The 24,294-nt window shown below is 30.9% G+C and overlaps 1 protein-coding gene across 1 annotated transcript in view; it reads right to left on the bottom strand.

Moving 5' to 3' along the window:
- LOC134694988 (ankyrin repeat domain-containing protein 33B-like) overlaps positions 1 to 19,451 on the bottom strand; it is a 46,343-nt gene extending 26,892 nt beyond the window's left edge. Inside the window, exon 1 of the mRNA XM_063556110.1 lies at positions 19,332 to 19,451. The gene's annotated coding sequence lies outside the window, so the exon portion shown is untranslated. The remainder of the gene's footprint in view (positions 1 to 19,331) is intronic.
- Between the last annotated feature and the right edge of the window lie 4,843 nt (positions 19,452 to 24,294).

Genomic DNA, 24,294 nt, shown 5'->3' with positions numbered 1-24,294 from the left:
CCGACTTGGTGCAGATACAGGAACAAACTAAGTAATCAAAACATCTTGAACAAATTTCTAAACCTCACGCAATATATAAAAAAGAAGATGTGGTATGATTGCCAATGAGACAACTATCCACAAAAGACCAAAATGAAACAAACATTAACAACTATAGGTCACCGTACGGCCTTCAACAATGAGCAAAGCCCATACCGCATAGTCAGCTATAGCAGGCCCGATAGAACAATGTAAAACAATTCAAACGAGAAAACTAACGGCCTTATTTATGTAAAAAAATGAACGAAAAGCAAATATGTAACACATAAAGAAACGACAAACACTGAATTACAGGCTCCTGACTGGGGACAGGCACATACATAAATAATGTGGCGGGGTTAAACATGTTAGCGGGATCCCAACCATCCCCCTAACCTGGGACAGTGGTATAACAGTACAACATAAGAACGAACTATAAAAATTAGTTGAAAAAGTCTTAACTCATCAGATAAACAAATGAATACAAGTGAACGTGGCCAGGTACTTATACATCCCGACACAAAAAGACACAATTAACAGATCTGAGAGTACTCGCAGTTATCTGACAGCTAGTTCAAAGCCACCATCAACTAATAATAAAATCATGTCTGTAAGACTAAACAATCAATCCGTACACATCCAACGTACAATGGATTTAGTGTAAAGACGTCATAAACAGCCAGAGAAAAACATGACCTTGTGCAATGCCAAGTTACAGGTATCGACAGATTGTAGATCTATGAAAATGTTTATGTATATAACATACTAGTAACATTTAGTTAGCTTTTAATCTACTGATAACAAAATCAATATTTATACCAATAAAAACAATTTTCAATGATCTTATAACAGTGTTGAATAAGTTTATTTAAAGGAGTAACAAGTTTTCATGGATCATTTCTAAACAAGTACATCTTTAAGTGCAATGATATTAAGCGGATCAATATGTCGATACATTCAATAAAACTCCAATTTAGGGGAAAACAGATAAGTTAATGGGCTTGTTTTATGTTTAAATTGTTTTACTTATAATCAGGATAATATCTAAATTTTCATAAGATAATAAAAAGTGCTAACCGCTCTATGAAATAGTGATGACGTATTATTTTAAAAATTCGTCTTTTTTTTTTATAGATATATTTAATCAATAAAAAGTCATACACTTACATGTAACAAAAAAAAAAATTGTTTGAAAAGTTAAGATAAAACAATGATAAATAATTAACATCAAGTTTGCACCATTCGTAACTTTGATGCTAATGTCCAACTAAAACTTACACAACAGAAACATTATCTCATGAATTTATTAAATAACGAAGTAAATGTGATTTATAATTGTGAATAGTTGGATGACATGAAAGGTTCAATATTGGATAGAAAGCCACAACAGAGAATATAATTGTTAACGCGGCTTGGTATTTTATATTAGTCAATAATGTATATAGATGTACATTTATGTTGCAAATATTGGCAGACCAATATGATGTATTATTTGTTTTTTTTTTCTAATTTCATATGTTGTGGAGATATGTTATTTATTCACACGTTGATACTTAATAGATGTATTTACATGTTGTTTACCTGAATTGACTTTACTGGACGTTGATTATTCATCAATCTATTAATGTACTTATAAACGCCATATTTTGAACGTTAATTTAATTCTATGAAGCGAATTCCAAAGTAATAGACCCTACGATCGAGTTGTGCGAGACCAGAATAACCACTACGTACATGCTGGCTAGAGGATATGGTTTATATGAGGAAATGGCGATATAATATTAAATAAATCACTACATATCATACATTAATGATAAGATATTGAATAATTGATAAATTCTTAAAAAAAATGAATAATAGGCTTTTCAATTGAGCTTGATATAAAAAAAAATCAAAAGCCGAATTCAAATACGAAGTTGAATTGAATTGCAAGCCAAACGTTTCTATACAATTGTGCCAAATGCGCATGCCTAATGCTTTGAAAAGACAATGATTAAATCGTTATGTGTTGATCCCATGTCCTTTGTCTCCTGATATCCGTTTCACCATTTAAGTTTTCCCGATAAATTACTGTCAAAGGCACAATGTTATTTTAGGAGATGTTATAAATTCATTTTTGGAAGTTATGAAATACTACCATTAAGGCCCTTACTTATACAACGTAACTACTGGTCAACGAATGTATGGTCATAGTTAAACTGGAGATGAAATTTATATGATTTGACATAGTTGCTCTCATACTATAGTTATTACGTAAACTTTTGCCCAATGTTTTTTTAGCAGATATTGGGAAACTTTTGAATTAAAGATTAAAAATACAGGACATTTATGTGTTTCGATATCTGTAGTGATAAAACCCAACTATTCCTTTGCCAACAGGTTACACTCCATATACATAAATTTAATTTGTAAGGGTATATAATGTGTAATGTCGAAGACGTCACCTATGCAGACTGATCTTAAATCGAGTCGATACTTGTCAGACCAATAGGGACAATGCTACAAGCGTTCAAGTGAATATACAAAGGAAGGGATGCTAAAAGTATTCTACTGTTGCCATTATATATTGTCAACTAGAAATGATTATCATTGCACTTTTACACTAAATTTAATAATTACGGACAGTAAATAAAAAAAGTGACAATACGATGTAATACCCCCTTTTTACTTGCATCATAAAGACTCTATAGCTAGTTGATTTTGATACTAAGTTAAGACAAAAACAACAAGAAATTCGACTGTAAATGAAAATTATCAAATATAAGAATAACAGGCTCATAAATAAGGACAAAAGTAAAGCATTGCTAAAGAGAACATAAACGTTCTGATTGATGTTTTCCTCCCCGCCCATAACCTTTGAAAATAGTGTAACGTCCATTTATAAGAACTTTATTGTCCGTTTGTAAATTTTGAAATTATTAGGAAACTAAGTATAATCACTTGGTGGATACCTCTGCTGTTCGACTATCAGTCCCCGATGGAATCATCAGCTCAGTAATGTGTACTTCGGTACTGACATGATTAAACAAATCTTTTTTTTTTTTTTAAATTATCCGTTTATAAATTTTGAAATATTTAAGCAACTAAGGTTTCATCTCCTTTTGGCAAAGTTGATTTTATATGAATTTGTCTATTTATTTTAGATATTTTTGTCATATAACTTTTACTAACTACACAATTACAAAGGACACAACGTGCTTATTTGAGCTTACTAGCAGTAATAAAAGCTAGTTTAAACCACTTTTCTAACCATCTGCATTCATGCCTTTTAAATTACCGTAAGCCCATTCTGTTTTGTTTTTTGCAAGTCTAAGATGTTGTTAGTCTTACTTTTTTAAGATTTGTAGTACAGGTGATTAGTTGGTTCTATTTGTGGTTGCAAACTATAATTCGTTATAAGGAATGAATTGAATATGATATAGATTTTAAAATAGTTCGTGATTATGCATAACATTTGTTATCACAAATTTTAGAATAAATCCAAGGGTAACAAATTCCTGAAACTATTGATATCATTTTTTCTAAATTCATGATAAATAAATTTTATCCTTCCACCCGAATGAAAACTAACTGCACATAAAGTAGGTTCTCAAATATGAATGTTATCCATTATATAATTCATAATATCGATATTCATCTGTGAACAGGATTTTTTGAACTTTGTGATCTCGATTTTATATGACATGTTTGGGAGGCGCTTCATTGTTTAGGGTAGTCATAAAACGAAAACAACTGTTTTTTCTTTAACATACCCAATTCATTTATATACTTTTTTTAACTATTAAATCAACTGTTAAGATATTACCAATAATACATCTCTTTGTAATACCTTAAGCAAAATTAAGGGTGCCACATGTGAAGCATGACACTCTTACCTGGAGTGCCTAATATCACCCTCAGTTGTGATGGGTATTTGGCACAACTTTTTGGAATTTTGGGTCCTCAATGCTCCTCAACTTTGTATTTGTTTTGGCTTTTTAACTATTTTGATCTGAGCGTCACTGATGAGTCTTATGTAGACGAAACGCGCGTCTGGCGTATAAAATTATAATCCTGGTACTTTTGATAACTATTTTGTTGCTAGTCGTTGTAAGTTTATTTGAAATATATGAGTGAGTGAACCTCTGGTATATTTCGTCCCTCATTTAAGGTTTTGACAAAAATAACCGAAAACCATCAATTCACCAATAAAATATAAAATAAAAGAGGCACCAATTGCTAATTAAAATAAAAGAAAAGAAGGCTGCTAGGAAAGGCTTGCTTGTTGTTTCCATAAATAGTTTCCTATTAAAATCGTCTAAATTTAGAAAAGTTATATTGCTTATTCAATTATTATTGTACTCTTATTATACAGGACGTCAGTATCTCACTGTTTCTACCACAACTTATTTATCAAATTAGTATGACAACGAGATGTATTGTTGATTGCAAAAAAAAAAATGAAAAGTGTCAATATCAATATAAATGTACAACTGAGAAAACTAATCACTCACTCAACAGGCAATTTGATATCAGATTAGTATCATAATACACACAATGAATATTATCTAGAGGGAACCTCATGCAAAAGAAGTAGCATTAATAGAATATGATAGAGTTGGATTTTATCAAACAAATACAACTTAACAATTTTAAATCATGTATAGAATGACTCGTTATCCTAACTAATTGAAAATGCCTCACTTACAAATGTTTAAATGGTCAATGTCGGCAATTAAAATAAATCGTTCAAGTTAACTTGTCTATTCAGATTGACAGTACAAACTAAATCCCTAGTAGACATCAATTAACAATTTGATTGCATTGTTTCCTCCAATCCGAGACTTTAATTATTAAGATAAAGCGTACAGTTATGTCATATTCTTATATGACGTGCTTCTTTGCTTTGTTAATACACCCATGCTCTAAATCTAATACAATTTTTTTGCACATGCGTATATTGACTACTGCAGAATAATGAACTTTATCAAATTGGCATTTATTTAATATATTTCATTAACTTAAACCAGTTATAAACCCTTAAATGATGCACATTTATTCATTTAGTATGGCTGTCATGTGTTGCAATTCGAAATTGAAATATTTGACCTAGATAAGACAACCGTTCATATTTGGTGTTAAAAATTCCGCCTCTTGAAAAATCACATTGCCAGTCGTTTGCTTGTTTACCAAAAAAGGTGGTTTATGGAAGAGCCTACATAAATGATCTACACTTACACACATCGGACATAGAAATAACCTTAATTGTCTTATTTTATTGAATGTAAAATGAGAACAAAATCTGACTTGTTACAATATTTTGCTGTAGAATAACCTTTTGGTATAAATATAGGAACTCATCGACCAAACGTTTGACTTATTATATCATTAAATTTCAATACAGTTATAGTGCTTTCAAACCAGTATATGTTTGTTGGGGAAAAACAAAATTTGTTTAAAGACAGGCCATTGTTTGTTGTCTTTATATATGAGAAGTGCAAATACCATGTACACAATTCGATATCGGACTGAGTTTGAATAAATATGAAGACCAGACGAACTTCAACAGTACATTATGGTAAAGTCAAAAGACATCAAGATACAAAACAAAAATGAAGTATTTAAATTATTGAATTTGAGGTTACAATTCCGACACGCAAACTTGACCAAAAGAAGATTTTCGTTTAACTTTGGTCATAACGCTCTTCAATTGTTTCAGTTCCAGTACATAATCAGAATTCAAGTATTCGGCTTCAGTGCGTCGTATGAAGATAAATCATTAAAGCATGACATTTATAACGGGTTGTTTACCTTGTTTGTAAACACAAAAAGGTTGCCACATTTGATTATATGTTTTTAATCAATTCTTTCATCTTTAAAAAACAAACTCAATATGTTTTACTAATGACGGTATAATATTAAATAATGTTGACAGCACAACATATATCATTTATCGGGAGTGACATTTTTAAATACAAGTGAAGACAATATGTCTTTTTTTGTTCTTTAACATTGTTTTTTAATTAAAAAAAAGTACAATAAGATCCAATTTACCTTTCATATCCAGATCCGTATATTCATCTTAACAAAAAATAGTAAGTCCAACAAACGTCAGTGTCAGATGGAAAGTGTCTCACTAGAAACAATTTGAAGGTTAAAGAGAATCAAAGATAAAAACTAATTTCTGGGTCATATTGACCCAACGATCATGTCCCGTCTGACTTGAATAAAAACCTCAAATAAAGCAATATATAATTACAGGCAAAATTAATATCGATATGTGTAAACCTCTCACAATCAAGTGATGGATTTGCATTGGTATTATCTCATTTCTATGATTCCCAAGAGAACCATTCTCGACAGATCGTCTCAAAATAATACTAAAAATAACATCCTATTCAAATTTGGTTATATTGTTTTCTGTCAATCTGATAAATAGTTGTATGTAAAAACGTATTTCTCAGTCAATCTTACTTTCTTATTTACGTATTTAGCAACATAAATATATATACATTCATATATATCGTATCAAATATGCCATTAATACATTAATGCTATTTGATTAATTTACTCAGGATGGTTTTTTGAACTTTAATAGTACCGTTGACTCTACTCTGATATTTTTCGTATGCTGTTCCGTCAAAAAAAGTTTGTCATATATTACAATGATGCATAGCATAGTTTTATGAGCATAACACATGTTCTTTGTCCTTCTTATTTTATATATATTTTTATCACAATGCTGTTTGAAATTTTAATATATCATAATTATAAATCTAAAAAAACAGGAGCAGAATAAAAAATTGTTTCCATTGAGGAAATTGGTAAAAAATTTTATACACATTTTTTTTAAATTTTTTTTTTCAGATGCATGTGACTATGGAATGAAGGAGGAATAAAAAGAAATGGTGGCTAAACTTTAGAAAATCATTTTTTTTAATAACAGCGTGTGTCCATTATAGACATTAGAGAGGAAGGATTATACAAGTAATAAGTTTACTACTGAATTATCATACGTATATAATTAGCAATCCTACACTAGTGTATTAGTTTTATTGATTTATAAACAGCATGATATAATTATACATACTTTAGTGCACAAATGTCAGATATTATTTACAAATTATCAAGGACATTTGACAAATTTTCTACGAAAAGAATACATATGAATCAAAGCCTCGATCAAGCATGAGTTCTGCAAAATAAGAAGCCCCATACGTCTATTATCAATTTTCATGTTGAGATCAATTTTTGTAAGGAACAAATCTTTTATACAAAAATAATGTCTCCCTAGGCTTGTACATGGTAATTTCAAAACATCTCATACAAAACACGTACTATAAAGGGTAAATGCAGATATTCGCAAACTTCTCCGTCGTTATCCATGTTAAAATATGGAATAGAAGATGAACAGAGGAAATGAAAAAGATTATACGAATAATTAGTTGTAACAAATTAGTTGCGTCTTATTGGAAGTATTGTGAATGTAGTGACCACAACCCGATCAAAATGCAAAAATCAGTCGATATCAACCAATTGGGACGGAAAATATTATCATCCGTAAACGGCTTCCAGCTTATCGCATGAAAAAATATTAAAATAGTTAAACGAAAACAGACGGCAAAAATAACTCAGAAACATATTTAAATGAACTAAAAAAATAAATAAATAAAAAATAGAAGACTAACTATGTCCTGGTGTTCCTGATTTTGGACAGGTGTAAAAATAAGGCCGGACATAGGTATGATGTCCTATGTTTTAACTCAAATCATAACAAATTGCAAATATGTCAACGAGTACCGGTTAAAATACGCCTGCTGATGACAAATTGAAAGATAAAAAGCAATGTCTGGATTCATAGCAAAACATAATACAAAGATAATAACAATCAAAACCAAGGAGTAAATAAAGTAAAAAAATCAAAGGACATTTACATAAACAGTTATAAATAATAATTAAGAAACAACACGAACTCCATTAAAAACCGGGAATGAAATCAGGTGCTCCAGAAGGGTAAGCATTTCCTATATCGTATAAAGCACAGTCGTGTTATTTCTTTATTTCAAATAGTAATGAAGGAAAATCACTGGATTGCAGGTTCCTTATTTATCACAAGCGTATATAAATTGTGACTGGAATTATACTGATAAACTCTCAACTTTTCCTAAACATTGAACAGTTGTGTGATAACTAAAAAAATAACATTAAAATTAAATATTGTCCCCCCAAAAAAAAACCAAATAGACTGGAACACTAATTTTCATCTTCTGCAGACATGGTATGATTGGGTTATATACAATCTTACGTTTGCACGTATTTAGAGTGTTTTTTTTAATTTTTTCTTATCCAGCACAAAAGCAACATTGCTCAAAATTACTGTTACATGTTGCTCCTGAACGTTAATATCACCTCAAAAATCGTTTTTTTGTAGGGATGTTTTTCATCAAATACATTTCTTACATCTTTCGTTAGTTGAAGATTAATCTAAACGTAAACACTGAAAAGTACAAACTCCTCCATTTAACTTTGAACTTAGATTGATTGTATTCCAATTGGTTATTTAACTTTTCGCGTATTGAAGTTATGATGCCTGCTCTGCATATGGGACATGTTTTTAGTTAGGGGTTTGCCTGTCGATTGCTTTTACCTACGACAACATAATATATGTAAAAATATTGATGTCAACAGTAACAAGTGTAAAGAAGATAGTGGTAAAGTTAATTTTACATAGTACATTAGTTTAGTCATACGAGTTAACATAAATTGCTGATTATTTGATCTAGCCACGATTCTAGTGTAATAGTCTGAAATTGTCAAAACTGCAAAATAATATTTAATCGGAGAAAACTTTTTTAGAACGTAAACGTCACTTTTAGAGCAGCACCATCTCAAAGTAGCTGTAAATAGCTTATACATAATTTAGTAGTTCCTATAGTTATTATCGACGTTTTATTCATATTGCCTAACTGTAATATGTTATCCATGACGGTACTTGAATAACAGAAATAATGATGACAATAAACTATGTACATGATGAATGTGTACTTTTCTGTGATCACATAAACCTGCTCAATTCCACTCAATAACCACTATTAAATTCCTCGAATTTTTCGTCTTCAAGAAAGGAAAGGAAATACAATTATTTGCTTGCAAAACACAATTTTCCATTTGTTTTTAATGCTGATTTCAATTCGAAATGTTTGTGTAAGACATTTTTATAAATCTATCGTTAAGTGCCAGTTTGCCTAAGAATCAGGCAGTGGTGAAAACATGACAAAAAAAACCCCACCCAATTTGACATTGATTTCATTGATATGTAGTTATGCACAAAAATAACATTCATTTCCATTTACTGTTCTGGTAATAGAAGATACAATTTGGTGGAAATGCACTAGAAATTAACAAATAAGGGGAGATAACTCTGTAATTTGCTATCATTCTAACCAATTTTCTTACCAAGTTATTTGATATTACCAGACAAACACAAAGGAAAGACTAATACTTTTTAACTCAGGATGATGGTTAGTATTGAATAGCATGATTAGCTCGGTGGGTTTTTTCTGATCATGTTTTGAATTCTACCTAAATTGCCTGATTCTTACAAAGACTGGCACTTAAAACAAATGTATACAAAAGACAAAACAATTCCATGACAATGCAAACAAAATGAAACGAGAAAACTAACGGCCTAATGTATGTACAAAAAAATAACGATAAACATTTGTATGTAACACATTAACAAACGACAATCACTGCATTACAGGCTCCTGCTTGGGACAGGCACATACCTACAGAATGTGGCAGTAGTGGGATCTTAATCCTCACTGAACCTGGGACAGTGGTGTTACAGTACAACAGAAAAAACGAACTATACAAATCAGTTGAAAAAGACTTAACTCATCAGAGGGATACAAATACAACTATTACAAATGCAAGTAAACGTTGTCATGCACTTGTTCATCATAATAACAAAAAGACACTAAGTACAGATCCACGAGTACTCGCAGTTTCTTCCAGCTAGTTCAAAGCCACTACCAACTAACAATTAATCATGCATTAAGTATCAGCTTTTGACTCTCAAAAAATCTTTTAATCAAGAGTTAAAATAACTGGAATATTCGTAACTTTGACCAACGTTTTACAAAATTGCAATGTTTTTTTTTATTACTACATGTACTTATATAGTTTTCTTTTGATCTGATATATTGTTGTTAGTATTTATCTGATTTTTTTAAAATTATTATTATAAACAAACATAAAAGAATAAAAAATAAACATATAAAAATATGTGTACTATGATTTAAGGTGGTACTTAACACTACAGGGAGTTAACTCTGTAAAATCAGCAAAACGTTTTAATTACGTTGTGTTGTTAAGGGAATATTAAGCTTTTCAATGATCAAAATAAGTGTTTTACAAACTGCTATATAACCATTGTAATTTTTTTTATTAAGCGATTGGTTAAAATTTTTCGAAATATCTTATATTGTTCTCAAAGGAACAAAGTAAATACTTAGTCAAGATTTTAGGAAAATTAAACGAGCCAAATTGATTTTTAGTTTAGAATGATGGGTACATCCTTAATGATGTACTTAGGTGAAAATTAATAAATTAAGAATTTAAAATTGATACTATAATCTGATAGAGAATCAATTCAAGATAGAAATAAGCTAAAAATATTGATAGGTCATGGACCTTATTTTCCAGATATTTGAGATTAAAATTATGGCGGGAAAAGGCTGACTTGGACTTTTACCTTATATTTGCATTGGTACTATTTTGGTCTCAAAACAAAAGAAAAAAATCAAGAATCTTCTAAAATTTTGGTAAATGACCTTTTATGAGCAATTAAGTCTTATATGAAAAAATAAATGGGTGTTATGGGGCAAAATATTTTACATTGTTTTGTATGGAAAAACACCAAGGAGTCCGAACATTTTACACAAATTCCAAAACCTCACCTAAGTACATCCTGAAAGCTATTTGTCGTCTTAAACTTGTTGTTTGATGAGAGTTTTTTGGCTCCGTGTTGAAATCCACATTCTGAGTTTTATATGAAGAACAGCAATAAAAGCAATACAAACTCATTATAATCACCGTTATTATTAAACCATGGTTATGAATAATATTAATGTTCATTTTGTTGTTTTGTTTTATTTCAATAAAAATCAATAATAGGTTGTCATGGCAATCAGCAATGTTAATCTCTTCATATTGTTTCAATTAAGGACATCTACGAATCAAGCTCTCGTAAACGTTTTGACCTTCAAAGTCATTTTGGTGACAGAAATAGAGATAAGAGGATTATCAACTGAAAATGAAATGCTTTGAAATTAAAATTGAAAAATTAGAGAAAAGACTATTATTGTCAGTGTTAAATTTGGTTTTAAGATTCCTGCAAACAGATTTTTTTTTAATAAAATGACAAGTTGTACATAATATAATGTTATAAATATGCAATTGCATAAAATTTAGAGGTTTAGCTAACTGTAAAACTCCCATTTTCTTTACGAATAAATGACTGGATCAAGTTAGGATTAAGACCGTTGTTTTCCATTTGCTTGATGTGTTTGAACTTTTGAATTTGCTTTGTTTAAGGGCCTTTCTGTCTTACATTTTTGTTCGGGTTTGATATTTTCATTTTTTTACTATTTAAAAACACCGCACGAGGATGCTTTTTTTACATGTCAATAAAATGTTAAAACACAAAATCCGCTTTCGCAAACAGTATTTGCATAAAAATATTGTTATGAAATATGACATTTATTTTTACAAAATATGTATGCGAACATGATTCTTGCTTATGCAACTTTCTGTTGTTGTGTATAAAAGTAAAGACAGGATATGAAGTATCCTTCCATAGCTCTCTTTGTTGATATATCTTTGTCATGTTTACGTATGGAAACCATATGAAATCCTAACGGCAATGTATTATACCTTAAGAGTCTTCTCACATTAATGATTAGTTCTGTTCATCTCCATTAATAACATGAAATAAAGAATCTCTAGGAAAATAATTTCCGTGTCGATGTGCTAAAGATGTTACTATTCTGGAATAAAATAGCTTTCATCTCTCTATCTCGAGGCGAGATATATAATTGCTATTTCATACATCTATTTATAGACAGTCGTCTTTGATTTTGTTAGGATAAGGTCACAAATTTACTATATCGTGAAAGTTGAAACGTTTTTATTGCAATTGCACTTTTTTCATAGATATAGGGCAATGTGGTATGAGGGCAACTGAGACAATTTTCCATCCAAGTAACAATTTACAAAAGTAAACAATTATGAGTCTATGTACGGCTTTCAACACGGAGCTTTTGCTCAAAACGTACAGCAAACTATAAGGGGCCACGACAATAACTAGTGTAAAACAATTCAAACGGGAATACCAAAGGTCTAATCCATATACAACAGTAGGTTTATTAATAACTGTATTTATTTATAGCTGAATAAACATTCGACTGATCAGCTGTAAAGAATCTATCTATAGAAAAAAATTATCAAGGAAATCAAAACAACTAATCCATAAAATTAATAAAATAATAAGACTGTTAAATCGCACAAAAGCTTCTGTTTATTAAATGGTAAATTATTTAAAACTAACATCCATAATTCAGTATTTTCCATAAATTTACTTTACAATATAACTGCTGAGACAGATTATTGTTATGCATTTATATATATATATATAAGTTAAACGTAGTTTTTAATTTAGACTCGTTTATATTTTTTTGTTTGGGCTTGTATCATATTTTCCCTCCGGTTTATATGATCCGTTCATCCTATGTTGACTCTTACTATTCAAGAGTTTATTTAAAACTGAGGGTACTTTTTCTAAAAATGAATGTACTTTTTATATGGCCTTCCAAAAACCGTTTCGATCCCAAACATCACTAAAGAGACATTTATTGTCGAAATCCGGATCTGGTGTACTTAAAAAATATTGACACCGTGTGTTTGTGGCATAACATCGTGGCCACTAGTAAAAAATGTTTTTCTGTTTAGTATTAAATTTATATTAAGATCCATTTTGTTACATCTTGTGATCAATTTTATTTGGCAATCGCCAATGGCAGTCAGCAGGGTTAAAGAACATCAGTTGTTCGACCTGTTAGTCAAATGCGTTTTGCTTAAATATACTTTTTCACTTTTTTTGGTCTTTTGGAAAATGTTGTTTGTGCTGTTTTTAGACCCTTCTATAACGAACTTTGTTTTACATGCACACGTATAACAATTGCGGTTTTTATCCAACGCAATCATAGGTTTGAAGGTAGTTTTCAATTTAGACTCGTTTATATTTTTTTGTTTGGGCTTGTATCATATTTTCCCTCCGGTTTATATGATCCGATCATCCTATTTTGACTCTTACAATTCAAGAATTTATCTAAAAATGAGGGTGCTTTTTCTAAAAATGAATGTACTTTTTTTATATGGCCTTTAACATACCGTTTCGATCCTTAACATCACTGAAAAGACATTTATTATCGAAATCCGGATCTGGTGTACTAAAAAAATATTGACACCGTATGTTTGTCGCATAACATCGTGGCCACAAGTAAAAAAATGTTTTTCCGTTTAGTATTAAATTTATATTAAGATCCATTTTGTTACATCTTGTGATCAATTTTATTTGGCAATCGCCAATGGCAGTCGACAGGGTTAAAGAACATCAGTTGTTTGACCTGTTTGTCAAATGCGTTTTGCTTAAATATACTTATCAATTTTTGGTCTTTTGGAAAATGTTGTTTGTGCTGTTTTTAGACCCTTCTATAACGAAATTTGTTTTACATGCACACGTATAAAAATTGCGGTTTTTATCCAACGCAATAATAGGTTTGAACGTAGTTTTCAATTTAGACTCGTATATATATATATATATCATGGTTAGTTCAACTTACATGACCATACTCATCTTTCATTTGCAAATGTGTTTATCGGATGAGTGAATTGAAACTATAATTTGGGTATTGATAACACGATTTTGTTTCTCTCTTTTGAAGTATTCCAATGTATCGATTTTGGTCTTCAGTAGGTTGTTTTGCTAATTGGGTTTGCTTGAAGTTCAAGGTCAATATTTCCAATGTATATATTTTTCAGTTTGTTTTGAGATTTTTCTCATTTACTTTTTTCAGTTTATTCATAAATAACTTAACATTTGAATGATCAACGGTAAAGAATTTATTTATAGAAAAATTAATCGCGGGATCAAAACAATAATCTATAAATTCAACAAAATGATTAGACTGTTAAATCGCACAAAAGCTTTTGTTTATTTGTTGGTAATTGTACTCATGCACCACTTAAAAAGTTTTCGAACAATTATAGGAGAGTGGACATGACTTCTGTCTTTTCTATGGTTGGGATGTTTTCTCTTTGATATATTCCCTATTTCAATTCTCAATTTTCTTTGCAAGTCGACCACCGTCAGAGTGACAACTTTTTTTTTCAATTCACTCAAAGTTAAGCGATATCTTGTTGTCAATACACATGCTTCTAAAACATGCACACAATAATGTCTGATTTTAATGTTTGCAACAGACAACACCTAAGTTTCGTTTGGACCACTTTAATTAGGAGATGAACTGATCGATTGCTATAAGCGAGTGTATTACATGTAGTGGATACAAAATATGTAAACATAATAACATCTAACATCTTAATACATCTCAAAAAAACTGAATGTGCCATGAGCATACTTGTCAATTGCAGCATGATGTTGTCCTAAATACACGTTTGTATCGACCTATGTTTAGACACTATATTTCAAATTATTATAGATCGATATGTTTCATGTCATTTCAAGGTATACACTGTTAATATTGTGCTTAGTTAAGATTGTCATGTTTATTATCAAATGTACCTATCTTTTATAATGAAAATCAACAAAAACAATTATTTATCTATTACATGTATGCGTGTTTAGTTCACGCATCATTGTAAATATAAAGGAATTTGATGAGACTGTCATCAAAGGGAGTCGGGTTAGCGCTATAAAACTAGGTTTAATCCACCATTTTCTACATTTGAAAATGCCTGTGCCAAGTTAGGAATATGACAGTTCTTGTCCATTCGTTTTTGATATGTTTTGTTATTTGATTTTCCGATGTGATTATGGACTTTCCGATTAGATTTAATTTCAGTATATTTGTGATTTTACTTATTGAAATGTTTGTAAAAGAGGGACGAAATATACCAAAGGGACAGTCAAACTCGTAAATCTAAAACAAACTGATAACGCCATGGCTAAAAATTAAAAAGACAAACAGAAAAACAATAGTACACATGACACAACATAGAAAACTAAAGAATAAACAACACAAACCCCACCAAAAACTAGGGGTGATCCCAGATGCTCCGGAAGGGTAAGCAGATCCTGCTCCACATGCGGCACCCGTCGTGTTGCTTATGTGATTACAAATTCGGTAAATAGTCTAATTCGGTAGGTCAAATTCATTAAAGGAAGGGGATTGTAGTTACGACGTAAGGAACATATCCGTAAAGTATACTTTGTATTATCCCACGACAATTACAGGAAGTCGTTGTTGTTGTGGCTGCTGTGCACTGTTGAAGACCACGTGCTTACATATTGATATCTTATTCGATAACCTTACTATTCTGTCCATACATCTTAGTATTCTTTTTATAACTTAGTGGGTTTTATTTTCCTGAACACAACTAACGTCCAATAGTAAAAATTGCCTTAAGCCTCATCTATACCGTTAATTTTCTTGTTTGAAATGGTTTACATTTGTGATTTCGGGGACTTTTATAGATGAATATGCGATATGTCCTTTGTTCATTCTATAGCTATTAGATTCTGAGTCATTTGTACTCTTGTGCAGAATTGTCTAATTGCCAATCATGCCACATGGGTTAAAGATTCAGTAATATGCAGTTTGAATATAGCACGTATAACAAGGGTGTAATTGGAGTAGTGTAATTTTTTTTTTAGCTATAGGCCACTTTTAAAAAAGTATTAACATAAATTCACAGCCACTCGGTTCTATTTGGCTCTTTTAGAGTTCATATGATTTGACTTATTTTCTAGAAATCCTCTTAATCATACATTTTGTTTATGCTAAAAAGTAAAGAAAGTGTCATGAATAAAGGCAACAGAAGTATTCTGCTGTTCAAATGTCGTCGATCGATTGAGAGAAACCCAATCCCGGTTACAAACTAAAACCGACGGAAATATGTCAACAATTAGAGGAAAACGACGAAATATCAGAAACACTAAAGTGCAACAAAATCAAACGCCATCATACTTAAAAGCTGACTATATTACTATTTTCATTGACCAAAACTGCACATTCGAGTGGCAAGTTTTCATATGTATCACAAAATCTAATAAAAACGTAAAAAATTTAAATAAAATAAATTGTCTGTAAGTACATTTGTGACTGCGACGTCTTTTTTTCAGATTTTATCGAAACATATACTATTTTAATGTGTGTTATTAAATGCCTTAAATATTTCAGAGTTTTGTAAAATATTACGGCATAAACTATAGATTTAATTTCTTTCCAATTTGAATACCGTTGACAAAAATGAGATCTTTCCGTATCCATTTGTTTTAAAAATTCGTATCTATGTTACAGAATAAATTGTAGTGATTAAAATATCGATCATAAGCAGACATTGTTCCCAAGGGTTCCGAATGATCTTCATCGGCAATCTATTCGGAAACCAATACGTGACTGCGATGTATATACTATACATATAATCATGTATAATTAATTATATTATATGATGTTACACCAGACAATTTACTAACACAAATCTTGCAATTTATGGTATATCATAAATGTTAGAATACAATAGAATAATTGTATACCTTGTACTGTATTAATAATATATCATGCTAGTATATTTTGAACAACTTGAATGTATTCTAAACATATATTTCATCTAACATACTGATCTAACAACAACACCTCGGTCTTCAATATAGTCACGTGATTTGTGATGTTTGAATCTTACAGTGTCTCAATGTATCCCCAAATAATATCGGCAAACATTTTCATGTTTAAAAGAAAATGCATATGAAGACAAAAGACAAGCCATGAATATGATGACCTTTTCGCATATACCGGTATATCGCATTTTTACAATACCACACTGTGTCACGAATATATCGTATCGACTACTTACCACATGGCATTTAAACTAGTGGGTAATCAAAGCGACCAAGTTTTAACGGTTTATGCAACCATTTTCATGTTTCTAAACAAACAAAAAATATATGAAGACAAAAGACAAGTCATGAATATGACAGTTGTTATCAATTCGTTTGGTGTGTTTGAGGTTTGATTTCGCCTTTTGATGATGAACTTTCGTTTCGAATTTATTGATCCCATATATATCGCATTTTGTCAATACAACACTGTCACGAATGTATCGTATCGACTCCTTAACATATGGCATTCAGACTAGTGGCCTATCAAAGCGACCAAGTTCTAATGGTTTATACAGAACGAATGCAAACAATAACAACTTATTATACTTTCTGTATTTAATTAAATCGTAAAGGGACATACACCACTATTAACACTGTATTAGAATAAGCCCTGTCGTCAATCCGCATACTGATGCTGTTGTGTAACCAATTAATATATTCTTTGAAATATATAGGAGATAATAGTATGACCTTATGAACAGTAACTTTGTCATCCTCATCGACATGTTGAAATTAATTTACCCACATTTTGTACAACTATACATATTAAACTGTGTTATGAGATAGTTAAGACACCAAAACGGACAGTAAAAAAATTCAGTCGAAAAAAATGACGAAAAATGAGAACACGACAAACCGTTACATTTAAAACAAGACTCTTCAACAAAACGAAATTGAGTATTTGATGAAATTCAGCATAACAGAAGTATGGTCGATTGCAGGTATTTTTTTTTTAAACATAGGCCATTTTTAAAAGAGGTCCATTTATAGTTAATTGCGTGTTATTGTAGATAAATATTGACCAACAACTTGAATATTATACCTCGAAACCGTACAAGAACGACATCTTCACCCCCAAACAAATTATGAAGAACAACAAATACTGTGTCGGTCTACGTTGTTCTAAAATAGTAGAGCTTAATCAATGGATATCATTGATTTCAAACGCAAAATCAGCCATTAATTAACATGTAAGATAATGGTCATTTTGGAAATTTATTCAAAAAATTATAAAAACTAAGTCTCTCTCATCTTCAGTTCCCAGAAGACTATTACAACTGTCTGAACTTGAAAACAATACAGAGGTATTGAACCTACTTCTGTAACATTGTGTTTCAACATAATTTAAACAGCTCCATGTAAAGTGCTAAGAGACATTTTTTTGCAATATCTTTTGGTTAATAAAGTGAAAAAAGAGATACCTGGTTTTACATTTTTTACACCAGGCGCTCGTCTCATTTATAAAAAACTTATAAATAACGCTGAATCAAAATAATTTAAATGGCAACATAAATAGCTAACGTGAAAACAAATGTACACCCGCAATTTCGAACAGTTTTGCAAAATACAACTTTGAGAATCATTTTTTTATAAACAAATTACAGCCGTATGGTGACCTATAGTTTGTGTCGTTTTGGTCTTTTGTGGATAGTTGTCTCATTGGCTATCATACCATATCTTCTTTTTTATACAGTACTGTAGACTTTTCAAAAGTCATAATAATTGACCCTGTCAACAACAAAATTCCAAAACATCTTCAATATGTTAAAGATACACAAACTTTTCCACGCGTTGTACATAGGGGTATGAGAAATATCTGTTGAACTCTCAGTTATAGTGACCTTTTAATTATCTTGATGGTTTCTCTTTACTAAGTAAGACATGCATGGGCAAACCAATGTATTTTATTGGTTGAATGGGTCAGGACAGACAACAAGACGAGCATTGTCATACACTTATACGATAGTTTCATATACAATCAAAATTGCCCAAAAAAACTTCATGTCGGACAATTAAAAAAAACCCGTAACTGTGAATCAAACAGGAGTCTGAAAGTATTATGACTTAACACGAAAAGTAACATTCAAAGTAAAATATTATGGAGTATAAATAATATATGAAACCTTTAAATAATAAATGATAATCATACTTTCATAATTCAAAATCGATAATTTTGAGTTTTAAAGTTTCATTACGCCTAACGCGGAAAAGAATTACAATGCAAGATACAATTACGGTAATAAAAGGACATTATTATTAATATGATTTTTTTTTCTGTTATCATGTTTATAGCCTTATGATACGAACACTAAATTTTTTCATTACTTTTTGGTTGAAATTTTCTTTCGTGTAAATATGCAAAATTACTTACCGTCAGAGTTCTGAAACTAAACAAACAATCAAATCCAAACACTTAAATGACAGAGAGTGTAAATCCAAACACAAGTCTGAAGCAGTGTTGACATGCTGTCATACTGAGATACTTAATCGTTTTATTCCTGCATTGAATATTGTAAAGAGTCCTCGTAACTCAGATTACAAAATCAATATGACGCTTAATTTCATGATTCAGTCACATTTTTATATCAATTCTCCTAGGAAGAAATTAAGAAGTAATAATGAAATTATATTAATGATATATACGTTTTCTGTTTTGTTTAATTTATTACTTCAGATGTCACGTTTTATCCATTTATATAACAAATACAATATAATCTTGATGATTGATTTTTTATTAGGTTTTTGTGTACTTTTACGGCTTTTAAATTGAAATGCATTATTTTCATGTAGCACACCACAACTTTTCAATTTTTTCTTCTTATTTATTTACAACATTAGAAAAGTTTTTAAATTTGGGCACAGTACTGTGTGTCAAAAACATGTTGTGTAACACTAAATAACTTGTTGTGTTGATGATAGTCTGCTTGCCAAATTCGTAATTGACATTGTAATTGAAAATCGATTTCTACGAGTTGTTTCCCTTAGACGGAACAAAAAAGTTATAATGGATGAAGTCGTGTGGAAAGAGCATATCAGATTTCCTGATCGAGAAAAAAAAGTCCCTATTGAAAGGTGTTTCATAAATAATTTAACAGCATTACATTGAGTTCATATCTGAACCTGGATTTAGACAACATAAGATTTTGTATTTTCTTTTACCTTTATGGTCAAATTACATTCATTACGTAGAGCAAGAAGTGCATATCCTTCGTGAGTACCCAAACTAACCCAAGGGTTTGATGGGGTCTTTATTTTTAAATGTTTTTTTTCTAATAACTAAGGTTTGAGTCTTGTAATTTTTTTAAATTGTCGTTCAATTTGTCAGTTTGTTTTCGACTAATAAATTTGTATGTCTTTCTTGATTTCGTCCTCTTTTATTGATTTTCTATTTTTCTACATAAATCGATGAATCTCTAAGCAGTAGGAAAATGTCCCATGATTAATCATGTTTTATAAGATTAACAGAATGAGAAGCAGTATCTGCTGATCCTTCCTGGAGCACTTGAGATCCCCAAAGTTTTTTTTATTAGTTCGTAAAGCTCAGTCTGTTTTTTTTTGTATGTTTAGTTTTGTATATTTGTTGTCTTCTTGTAGTGTATCGTTATTGTTTGTCTTATTGTTGTTAGTGTCTTTTCTCGACTGATGTGTATGAATATCTGTATGGTATCTTTTGCCTCTCTTTTCTTGTACCAAGTCAAGAAAATTGACATTGTTTTATCATAGTTCGTTTATGTGTGTGTAACATGTTAACGTTGCGTTCCGTTGTCTCGTTTGTTTTCTCTTATTTTTGAGTATGAATTCACATTACTATAAGACGTGTCATGGTACTTTTCTATCCCAAATTCATGTATTTGATTTTGATGTTGTGTGTGTTATTCTTGTCGGATTTTGTTTAATGCTTAGTTCATTTCTCTGTGTGTTGCATTTTAATGTTGTGTCGTTGTTCTCCTCTTGTATTTAATGCGTTTCCCTCAGTTTTAGTTTGTTACCCCCATTTTATTTTTTGTCCATAGATCTACGAGTTTTGAACAGTATACTACTGTTGCCTTTATTTACTGTCCCAAACAAGAATATTTTTACTTTAATCATATATTTATGTGCAAAAATTATTTCCGATTGTGAAATCATGACTGAGTGTGCATTTGTATGAGGGATGATGCAAGCCTCGTATTTGTGGTATGTTAATTAATTTGTTTATAAATCAGGCTGTTAATTTACTCGTCTATATTGTATTACACTAACCTTTCGCGGGTTTTTATTGCTGATTTTAGAGTATGGGCTATGGTCATTATAGAGTATGGGCTATGGTCATTATAGAGTATGGGCTATGGTCATTATAGAGTATGGTCTATGGTCATTACAGAGTATTGACTATGGTCATTGTTAAAGGTCGTTCAGTAATCTATTGTTAATGTCTATGTCATTTTGTTTTTGTGGAGTTTTTCTCATTGGCAATTTTACAACCATATAAAATTCCTCTTTTTTGTATAATACTCGATACCAGGCATCAACACATTTAATTCCGATCGCATTCCCGAGGAAATTATTCATGAGCATTGATTGTCTTGTGTAAAACGCCACTTTTAGTACCATTGGTGTATCCGTGATGGTAGTGTATAGTAGTAAAGAAAGCCGTTATCCGGAAACACATGGAAACTGATAGAAGTCATCCCAAACTCGGATGAACAATGAAATTCCGAAAATTACACCAGATGATATGAATACTTAAATACAATTAGAATAGCATTTATCTATTGATGTTATATTTATATTTTTTTTAAACGACTAACAATATGCAGTTTATCTACCTGAAAAATCCCTGAACTTCTGGTACTAATGAAACAGGGACCTTAACTGAGATAGCTGTGTCGGTGGAGATATTGTTAACAGCGCGGAATACTGTTGTTGAATCATAAAAACAAAATGTAAAGGAAGCCGGAGTGCACTGAGGGAACAACAGATGTTGGCAGGAAATTTTGAAAATCCTATTCCAGTAAAATTAAAGTCAACCGCACCTTCAATGTGCAATGTTGAACTCACACAATTAGTGAACGTTTTAGAACCGAGTCCCCTATGATAATTCATTCAATCTGAAGAATATGGTATGTAAAACGACTAGATGTTTGAATTAGTACGATAATTGTATAACTTTCAATTTTTCCAATACATTTACAAAATGTTATACAAATAATACCTTCTTACAGAAAATTAAATAAGCTTCTACTAACAAAGAGATTAGTGACCATCGGAAAATAATTGGAACTCCTAATTAGACCTTCACGATGATTGATTCTGGTTTATCGTCATGCGTACTTAATTAATATTCACTTCAGATTACCCGTATAATTCGATAAACTCTGATCGCACTGTATGAAACAAGAGAATTCATTGTGTAGAGTCCTATTGTATAATACGTAAAATTAATAATACAACATTGAGACTTTTAATCAAAATATATTTTTTTGTCAACGAATGTAAACCCCTCAAAAGGACGGCCATAATGTTTATTAAAAATCACAGACCGTACTTTCACCTATAACATGTATATTGGTTTACCTTTTCAAATGGAGCCTTGAATGAAGAGTTGTATCATTGCACTCACACCAAATCTTGTATTGTGGCAAGTTCAATGCTTTTGTAATTTACTTACCCAGATTTGATATACGATAACAATAAAACCTGTGGTAACAATAATCAAAATTTGGAACACCAATATTACATAATGTCCCCATCATATAAACAAACAAAACACATAAAAGTCCCAAACCCACAAATATATTAAACAGTTTTGTATTTTAAAGTTTGTAAAGGAACAGAAATATTTTTACTATCTACCTGCCTGGAAAACCAGGTATGGGGGCATAGTTGGTATCTCACAAAACATGTTTAACCGCATAGAATGTTTGCGCCTGTCCCAAATCAAAAGTCTCTGGCCTTTGTTAGTCTTGAATGACTATTAATGTTAGTTCATTTATATTTTTTGGAGTGTAGCATCTGGCTCTCATTATTACTGAACTAGTTCACACTTTTAGGGGCCAGCGAAAGCACACCTTCAGGTAAGGTATTCTCTCGCTGTGTGGAGGAATCAATTGTGGCCATTGGTTGTTTTTTAATTCTTTGGTTGGGTTGGTGTTTCTGACCCATTTGCCATTTCTATTTTCCACTTTTATCACTACATCTATATTCGACAAAACTTGTTTTCGCTATCAAGAGTGCCCTGGTTGTATTTATAAATTAACTGATTACAAAATTTTGAATTTTTGAAATACTAAGGCTGTTCTACCTCAGGCATAGACTACGTTAGCTGTATTTGGCAAAACTTTTAAGAATTTTGGTCCTCAAAGCTCTTCAACTTCGTACTTTATTTGGCATTTTTATCTTTTTGGGGATCCGGGCGTCACTGATGAGTCTTTTGTAGACGAAACGCGTGTCTGGCGTCTATACAAAATTTAGTCCTGGTATCTATGATGAGTTTATTCGACACATGTTTCACGCATTGTTGTATATCCTACACAAAACGGATGGTACCGAGGGCTAGGTTCCCCCAAACACTAAAATAACGGATACAAATTAAAGGCATTTCAAAATACAAAATATATTTCACATATATGTCAAGTACAAAGTATCCGGGAACAAATGAATGCTTTGTGTAAATCCAAATCGACTTGCACCTATTCCCATTGCACGCTACTGTACGAGGTTTTAAATACCATACCAATCCATGCAATGGTATCTTGTAGGTCGTACATTCTGTGAAAATAGATATAATGCATATGTAAGAATGTATAGAACTATGAGCTTTCAGTTTGTCCTACACAGCTACTTTTGCATGGGTACTATTTCTGTACTCAAAATTTGTCGTACTGGAAATCTACTTTTAAAATTCAGTTCTATTTTGTTACTCTAAAATTATTGTAATATTTAGGTACCTGTATTTTACAGTACTTTATTTGTACTTGAAATTTAGGTACTACAGATTTTTAGTTTCTACCGTTACATTTTCAGTATTTTGAAAGTTTTTATATTTCAAATCTCTTAAAGTTATGATTTTCAAACATGGAATGTTGTATTATTTCTGTACCAAAATATTAAGTACAAATCAAGTACTGTAAATTACAAGTACCTAAATATTACAATAGTTTTAGAGTAAAGAAATAGTACTAAATATTAAAAGTAAAATTCCAGTACTGCATTTTTTGAGTACAGAAATACAGAAAAGTAGTTGATTCATTTTAATGACCGTATCTATAAACATTAATTTTAACACTGAAGTGCTCACTACGAGCTTGTTGTAAACCTCAGGGGAAGACCTCCTCCAGCAGTGGTATCGACCC

Source organism: Mytilus trossulus, chromosome 13 (assembly GCF_036588685.1).
Source record: "Mytilus trossulus isolate FHL-02 chromosome 13, PNRI_Mtr1.1.1.hap1, whole genome shotgun sequence".
Taxonomy (NCBI): Eukaryota; Metazoa; Mollusca; class Bivalvia; order Mytilida; family Mytilidae; genus Mytilus; species Mytilus trossulus.
The sequence above is the reverse complement of the archived record's forward strand: the minus strand, read 5'-3'. Positions and strand labels throughout refer to the sequence as shown.